The sequence below is a fragment of the Varroa jacobsoni genome, unplaced genomic scaffold, assembly GCF_002532875.2.
Source record: "Varroa jacobsoni isolate VJ856 unplaced genomic scaffold, vjacob_1.0 scaffold_913, whole genome shotgun sequence".
Taxonomy (NCBI): Eukaryota; Metazoa; Arthropoda; class Arachnida; order Mesostigmata; family Varroidae; genus Varroa; species Varroa jacobsoni.
This window is the reverse complement of record NW_019213815.1, coordinates 155,718-162,719: the sequence shown is the minus strand read 5'-3', so window position 1 is coordinate 162,719 and position 7,002 is coordinate 155,718. Positions and strand designations below refer to the sequence as shown.

The window sequence follows — 7,002 nt, the reverse complement described above, 5'->3', positions numbered from 1 at the left end:
GTATAAATAGGTAACTTCTAAAATACAGTAGGTATGTTACATTATGCCAATTAGCTGAGTTAGCTGTCGTAGGTCCATCAACATGCGACGCACGTATGTACAAACCTTGGCGTTAAGGGCACAGTAGCTAGCCAGTATTGCTCTTGCCAATCGCAGCCAGCATCAGCATTGGAACCAACATTTTCGTCACAGTGTTATCACCAAGCTGTCGTCCTCGTTTGTTTTAGCCGTTCGCACTAGTAGCCGTTTCCTGTTCACTGTCCTTTTGCTCTCGTTTTGTTGTTATCCTTTCATTCAGCGCTTTTTTTTCGCTCATTCGTTTATTGCAGTCTCGCAATCCCCACCGCGCGAGTCCCCCACAACCAGCACTACGAGTGTAGCCAGCCTTCACCATGCGACACCAAAGACCACCCACTCTCACGTCGCCTCCTCTGTATTACACTCGCGCTAGATCATGTTGCTTGTCTTACGACGGGACACGCACTAGCAACCACCCTTTGAATATTCGGCACTGGCAGGCTGAATTTTACGCCGCGCAAAGACTCACCGCAAAGAACTACGTCGAGGCCACCATTCAGAATGCACAAGCTAGCTCTTGTATGATACTATCCACTAAATGCTTTAGATAGAACGAAAAGATCAAAGGGACCAGTTAACGGTACAGCAGCTGCAAGAAAAGAAGCAGCAGCAGCAACGACAAGATAATTGTCGTTGGACACCCCGCATTGGATAAGTTTTACTACAGTAATTGTTACAGCCGTACACGATTGCCGTTGTTCCGTTTAGTTGCCAATATTGTAAATGTTGCTTATCGTCGTCGTCGTCGTCGCCGCCGTTCGTGAACATTAAACACACTGCAGACATTGACACCCTCGGCAATACAGTCGCAGGCAGTGGGGATCAGCTGCAAACTGTGGCAGCTGTTCGAGACGAAACGAACATAATCACGTACATATAGCGCTGGGCCAGCTTAACTTATAACACTGGGTCGGGAAAAACAGGGCGCTGTGATCAAATTACGACAAACAATTTCTCCTAACACTTCCACGAGCCCATAGGCCAGAAGCACAAAAGGCAAATGCGGCGGTACGAACTAACATCAGCTTGTGCATCACCAACTGCTTAAGTAGTCAGTCGGCGGCAGCCGCCCACTGTGAACGGGACCATTGGTTCTTGGGTGAATGCACGAAGGGATGGGCAGCGCTAGCAGCAACAGCGGCGCAGTAGAAGAAAAAATCGAAGAAAGTTGTTTTCGTCATCTGATTTTTTAATAATACACGGCCACGATGACGACGACCGCAGCAGCAGCACTTATGGAACGTAGCATCCGCGACACTAAGCAGACGAAAGCAGTAGACAGTACGCAGCAGACGATGGGTGGGCAACGGAAGCAGAGAACAAGAATGAAACCCCACCTCAGCATTACGATATCATATCCTCGTCGTCGCCGGCCATCTGTCAGTGAAGAGGCGACAGCAGACAAAATTTGCTGCAGCTGACTATAACAACAGTAGAGTCAGCGGCAGCGGAAACATAGGAAGTAAACAAACAGATACAGGTGTATCTCAGAATGAGGTGATAAGCAGCAACAGCAGCGCCAGTGTGGGGGGATGCATCATTGCCTTCATATGAAACTTACGAGGAAGCAGAGCGAATTAGCAACCAGAAAGAGCGGGCGAATGACAGTAGCAGCGGCTATGCAAGCAGCAGCAACATCCAAAATAACGGAATACTCAATAGGCAATGGAAAAACGTGGCGCAGAAGGTGTCAGTTGATTGCTCGAATTCGAGTTCATAGTTCCCACCGTCTGCTAAAACGGCGGGAACTACAAACTGTTGCCGAATGTAACATCGCTGTATTTGAACGATGGCCCTTCAGTGTAGCGAATAAGAATGATAGGAAGTCGAGCGTAACCGTCAATAGATAAGTAATACATAAAATATGTTCAACTTTCGGAGAAGCATAGCACTAATCATGCAATTAGCATGATATGCAGCTGCGTCTACGACACGATGTTGCTACAGAGAGCCGCAGAGAATAGGCGAAAGAGAATAACGCTTTGCAGTGAGAATGTGTATGGCCTCCATAGAATGTAAGAGGTATGTCCCTCTTTAAAGCACAGGTTTTTGCTACAAACGACGTTTACAGTCAATCTTTTTATCGTGCCTATGGGTCGAGTTGCCTTTACCTCTCTTGACTATGCTGGTTTTCTCGTTCCTGTTTCACAGGAGTCACCGTGAATTTTCATTCGCACGCTCAATGCTATTAGATTGTTAGCGCACAGACTTAAAATGTTTCGTCTGCGGAGTGGCCGCCTCGGCTGCTAAAGTTGAAATTTACCCGCGAAAAACGGGCAGCGACTTAACGCATTTATCGAGAGAAGGCGACCCCATGAAGAAGACGCTCGTCATGCGGCAACTGCGCAGCTGAACACAACATAATCATATACAAATATATCTATGAAATAAGGCTCATATACACTTGTATATGAATGGAAAAAAGTGCCTTATAAAATCTTTGCTCAACTGCAACCAAATGTTATTAAGATAGATCTGTGCGTCATTTACATGTTCCTATTTTATGTCGTCTCAACGTTGAAGGAAGATGGAAGTTTTACGTTTGCTTTTACTATTCGAATTTACATTAATGACTTAGAGGTACGACTCATTGTAATTTTCAAAAAACGTGAACCAGAACCGAAGATATTATTTGAGGTATTAAAGACGCCTACAACGAGACATCCTGTAATGGTAGCCGGCCTTTATGATAATAATAATAATTTAAATATTTTAGCTATTTACAATAAAACTATAATAACTATTTCTTGCAATAAAGAGCTTTCCCAATGAATATGAAAAGAACTACAGCATACGGATTTATTTGTTTTTTTACAAGCTCATATTGGGGACTTGACCACACACGAACATCCTGAAGGTAGCCAGAAAATATCTACTTCTACTTTCTTGGTGACAGGATTCAAAGCTATGAGTTTTCTTCCAGCCAACGACTGCGTGCAGACTGCTACCTGGATATAAAGGAAAACGCACTTATGTTACTGTCTGCGATGCCTAAAGCATAAGGTGGTAATCAAAAGCAAATATATGTATATATATAGAAAATGAAGTATTTAATACGACATTACTGTCCATTAATACGATTTAAATACGCATTTTTCTTTTCCGAAGAGCGTTCGCTATTATTTCAGAAAGTTGCATGTTGGTTGATAAATAGATTCAAGAAATATTTGACTGCGTTTATGTAAATTTTTAAACATCGACAAGATGTTATTATGCAAGTAAGGTTTCTGAATAGGACCTGTTGTCGAAACGGTTTCACCTTCAACTATACTCAAACAAGGTTTTACCTTATAGTTGAAGGAAGTTTTACGGGTTTATTAAATCCGCATCAGAGTGTTATAATTGTTGTGTTGCTTCATTAAAAGCATTCTAAGAGTGAAAACTCAAACTGATTGTTCGCTATTATTTGCGTTATTATCGCCCTGATTTGGATTGTTCGTACAGTGTCAATGGATTATGCGTTGTATCATTCCGGTTCCGGGAATTGCAAATTACTTTCCAGCCGAGTTACTAGTATAGGTTGTATCGTAGTTTAAAGAACGACGCAAGTGTTTTCAAGCCATAGAGCTGTGCTTCGATAAATATGGCTTGCAAGCTTCGAAGCTTATCAGGCCTTGTCGTGTCAAAGTAAACAACTACGTTGGAAAAAATAAATACCTCGTTAGTATTTTACTTCAAATATTTATTTGACCTTGGTCGAATCAGCTCTATCAATTATTTTCAATTATTACGGTGTGCATCTTCGTTAATGTATTTACGGATAACATCTTAGCTTACGGAACGAAGTTAAAACTTGACAACAACTTTTCCCTAGCTAAGTCTCAGATGTCTGTTTCCACGACAGGCCATTATACTGCTGCTTTAGCATGCTGTAACTAGCTAGGAGAAAGGATCCAAGTCGTCTGAAACATGTTAGTACGGTATTGTGATCGGATTTACTCGTAGACTTCACAAGCGATTGCGTCTCCTGCATTTGAGAATTCTGATTGTTGGCTTGACTAAGGTGGCTTATAACAAAAAGAAAATTTAACTTTATTAAATATTCGCCCTCAATCATTTAAATATTGAAGGTTAGTCCAGATCGTCTGTGATAGAGGGCATTTCAGCTTTCAATGGCGATTTGGACAATTGGTGACATATCATTTAATTTCCTTTCATCTGGTATGAAAAGGTTTAGCAAGTAACGTATTCCGTGTAAGGTTTTTTTCATGCTTACATGTTAGAGAGCAAAAAATATTTCTGAACAGGATCGTCTAATGAATGCGCAGTCGTCGAAATTGCGAGGAAATTATATAGCAAGGCCAAACCGTAATATACGCCCATAAAAGCTTAATATGGAAATCCTTATAGTTTGTGGAAAACTACTTGTAACTATCATCCTAGTAGAGAATTAGCTCACAAAAAAAAAAACATGTCTGCGCGTATCTTTAGAATGTATTGGTATAATTCTATCATAGATTGAAATTAGACAGGGTTAGGATTGCAGGAAAAGACTGTTGTGACGTAAAGGTGATATGAGAACGCATATGAGTTCAAATAGGGTCTTTGTGTCTGTATCAGAAGTTAGTCCGTAATCCGTGTTTGACATGTTTAGCAGCAGCAACTCTGCAATACTATACGCATATCGGCTCAAACACGTATAAGTTACCTTACTAAAGGAATTTCCTGATAGAGTAATGATAGAAAGAAGACTGTAAAATTAAGAGGGGATTTGATGTTGCCCATGCTCAAACTCGCAATCCAGCTTAGCTTTGTACGAATAGATTGCGTGCCAGCAGCTTGAACATTTTTCCTTCTACCCTTACTTTCGTTTCCAGTCGTAAATTAGAACTCATTACACAGGAAATATATTTTTAAAGAGTGGTTTAACTATCGAAATTGATGAAGCTACAGTGCACTTTTTACTATTCACGCATTCGTGTGGGATCATTTCCTGTCTGACAGAATTGAATAAATATCAATTTGTAGGGGTATGTTTGTTGTACGCTTGTTGGTCAAATTTGTAACCTGATTGAAGGTATTGTCTATATTGTTCAGGCTACAAGTTGCGAAATGAACAATATTGGTTAACAAGTTAATCCTAAAGTTCTATGAGGTTGGAACTGGACATCTTGCGAGTTATTTTCAGCGTGGTCATGCAGATCATTGAATTTTGAGGGTCTTCTGAAATCAGGGAGCCCAAACGTTCTATAGCACCTGGAGATACATCTATGGCCAGTACTTAAAGCTATTTTGCTTATAGATGTGAGTTTTGACGGGTATATATCGTGATTCTGCAAAATCGCCCATCAAGGGGTGGCAGTATAAAAATTTACCTGATTTCCTATAGCAGCGATGTTTGTGCAGTTTGCCCGCGTATTTGGGCAAAACCGCAAAATTTCTATTTGACTGAAGCGTCTATTATTGAGAATCTTCTTTTTGATTTTGTCGTGAACGGATATGGCGGCTATCGGCTTAGCTGCCAATTGACTCGAGATGCACGTGTCCAACTCTGTACTTATTGCTACTCTACTTTCAATGGTACGCTCAAGAAAAATACCTTCCTCTAGCTGTTCCGCCGTTAAGTTTGGCCTAACAGTGGATGCAAAAAGCTTCACACTTTCCCAGTGTTCATCAATTGCGTGATCGATATCTTCGTCCGCACTGTGATTGTATACCGTGAGCAATTCTTTTAGGCTGTCTTTCCATACGAAGTCCGATCCTGCAAAATCCTGTGCTTCAGTTACAGCTACTAAGAAAGCAACAATTATAGTACTGGTTAGCAACGTATTGCACATAGTCCTCCGAGCTGTATAACGCCTTCGTTACCGACGGTTTGAAAACAATGGCACCGCGATGTGGTGTACGTAGAATAATCTGTGAGCTAAGATCTTCCAATGAAAATGATCATCGAATCTTCGTTACGAAGGGATTCGCATTGCCTTACTTTAAAATAACGTCCAGTATATTCACATCGATAGACACGTTGCTTGCATAAGAAAAATCCTCACAACGAAATCGTTTTCGTAATTTTCCACCGAGCACACCCATCGGCATAGTGGAAGCGTTACGAATTTCTTGTCCGGTGTCCTCGCTTATAGTTGCATGACAAAAACCAAAAATAGAAATATTTTTATTGACGTTTCCTTATTCATTGTTTCAAGAAACGGTACAAGAAAAGGGCGTCTTCAGGTAGTCTATTCAGTATGTCTCTCCCAATAATAATGCTGATACCAGAGTAGCGCGGCCGAGAGGTTGCTAGAGGTGCATAACGGGCAAGGGTAAGCATACCGTGATGGGAGGAGAAAAATATCAAGACCATTGGACTGTTACGTCTAGGGGCAGCGTAATGGAAATTTGATGAAGATGCAGCCAGGTGGAGACGGCGGTCAAGTATATACATATATTCTGCGAAAGATAGCTAGCTACATGTAACCTACGATATGTGTGTGTGGCATATGACATTGAAGGTAACAGTGCTTATCCCAACAGTTTTGAAGTAAAAAATAAGGAACAAATGTAACCTTAGTGGTAACAGTTTGAAACGGACGTGTAGCTATTAACCGTAAAGAATTCAATGCCTGAGATTTACAACACACGGCAAATTGGCTTCATTTCTTATAATGGACAAATAGCGGTAATAATATCTGAAGAAACATAAGTCGAATAGATAAGAGAAAAGGCAAGTACAGATGCAATATATTTGTAATAGTTGTCAGAAACAATCTTATTGATCGAATAAAGTGTCGCTTTGAACTCGGCCCTCTATTAGATATTTACGAACTTTGCTAAAGCAGTTGTTTGTATTTAATAGTGTCTATATCCGGCAGTTTCTCCTGTTATTATCGCATACTCGTACCTGAAAAACACGAACGGCAAGTGCCAACACTTACAGGTGCCAAGATGCAGGATAGCTTAATCCGGTTTATACAAAAAAGCGCATCA

General features: G+C 41.0%; 2 long non-coding RNA genes across 2 annotated transcripts; one reads left to right on the top strand and one right to left on the bottom strand.

Moving 5' to 3' along the window:
* The first annotated feature begins 110 nt into the window (after positions 1-110).
* LOC111264915 (uncharacterized) lies at positions 111-2,865 on the top strand. Its single transcript, XR_002683154.1, has 2 exons — positions 111-2,100; positions 2,230-2,865. It is a non-coding gene; the product is annotated as an uncharacterized LOC111264915 (long non-coding RNA).
* LOC111264914 (uncharacterized) lies at positions 2,848-6,277 on the bottom strand. The gene is made up of 2 exons (XR_015312866.1): positions 5,394-6,277; positions 2,848-3,026 (listed from the first exon to the last, which is right to left on the bottom strand). It is a non-coding gene; the product is annotated as an uncharacterized LOC111264914 (long non-coding RNA).
* Positions 6,278-7,002: the final 725 nt, after the last annotated feature.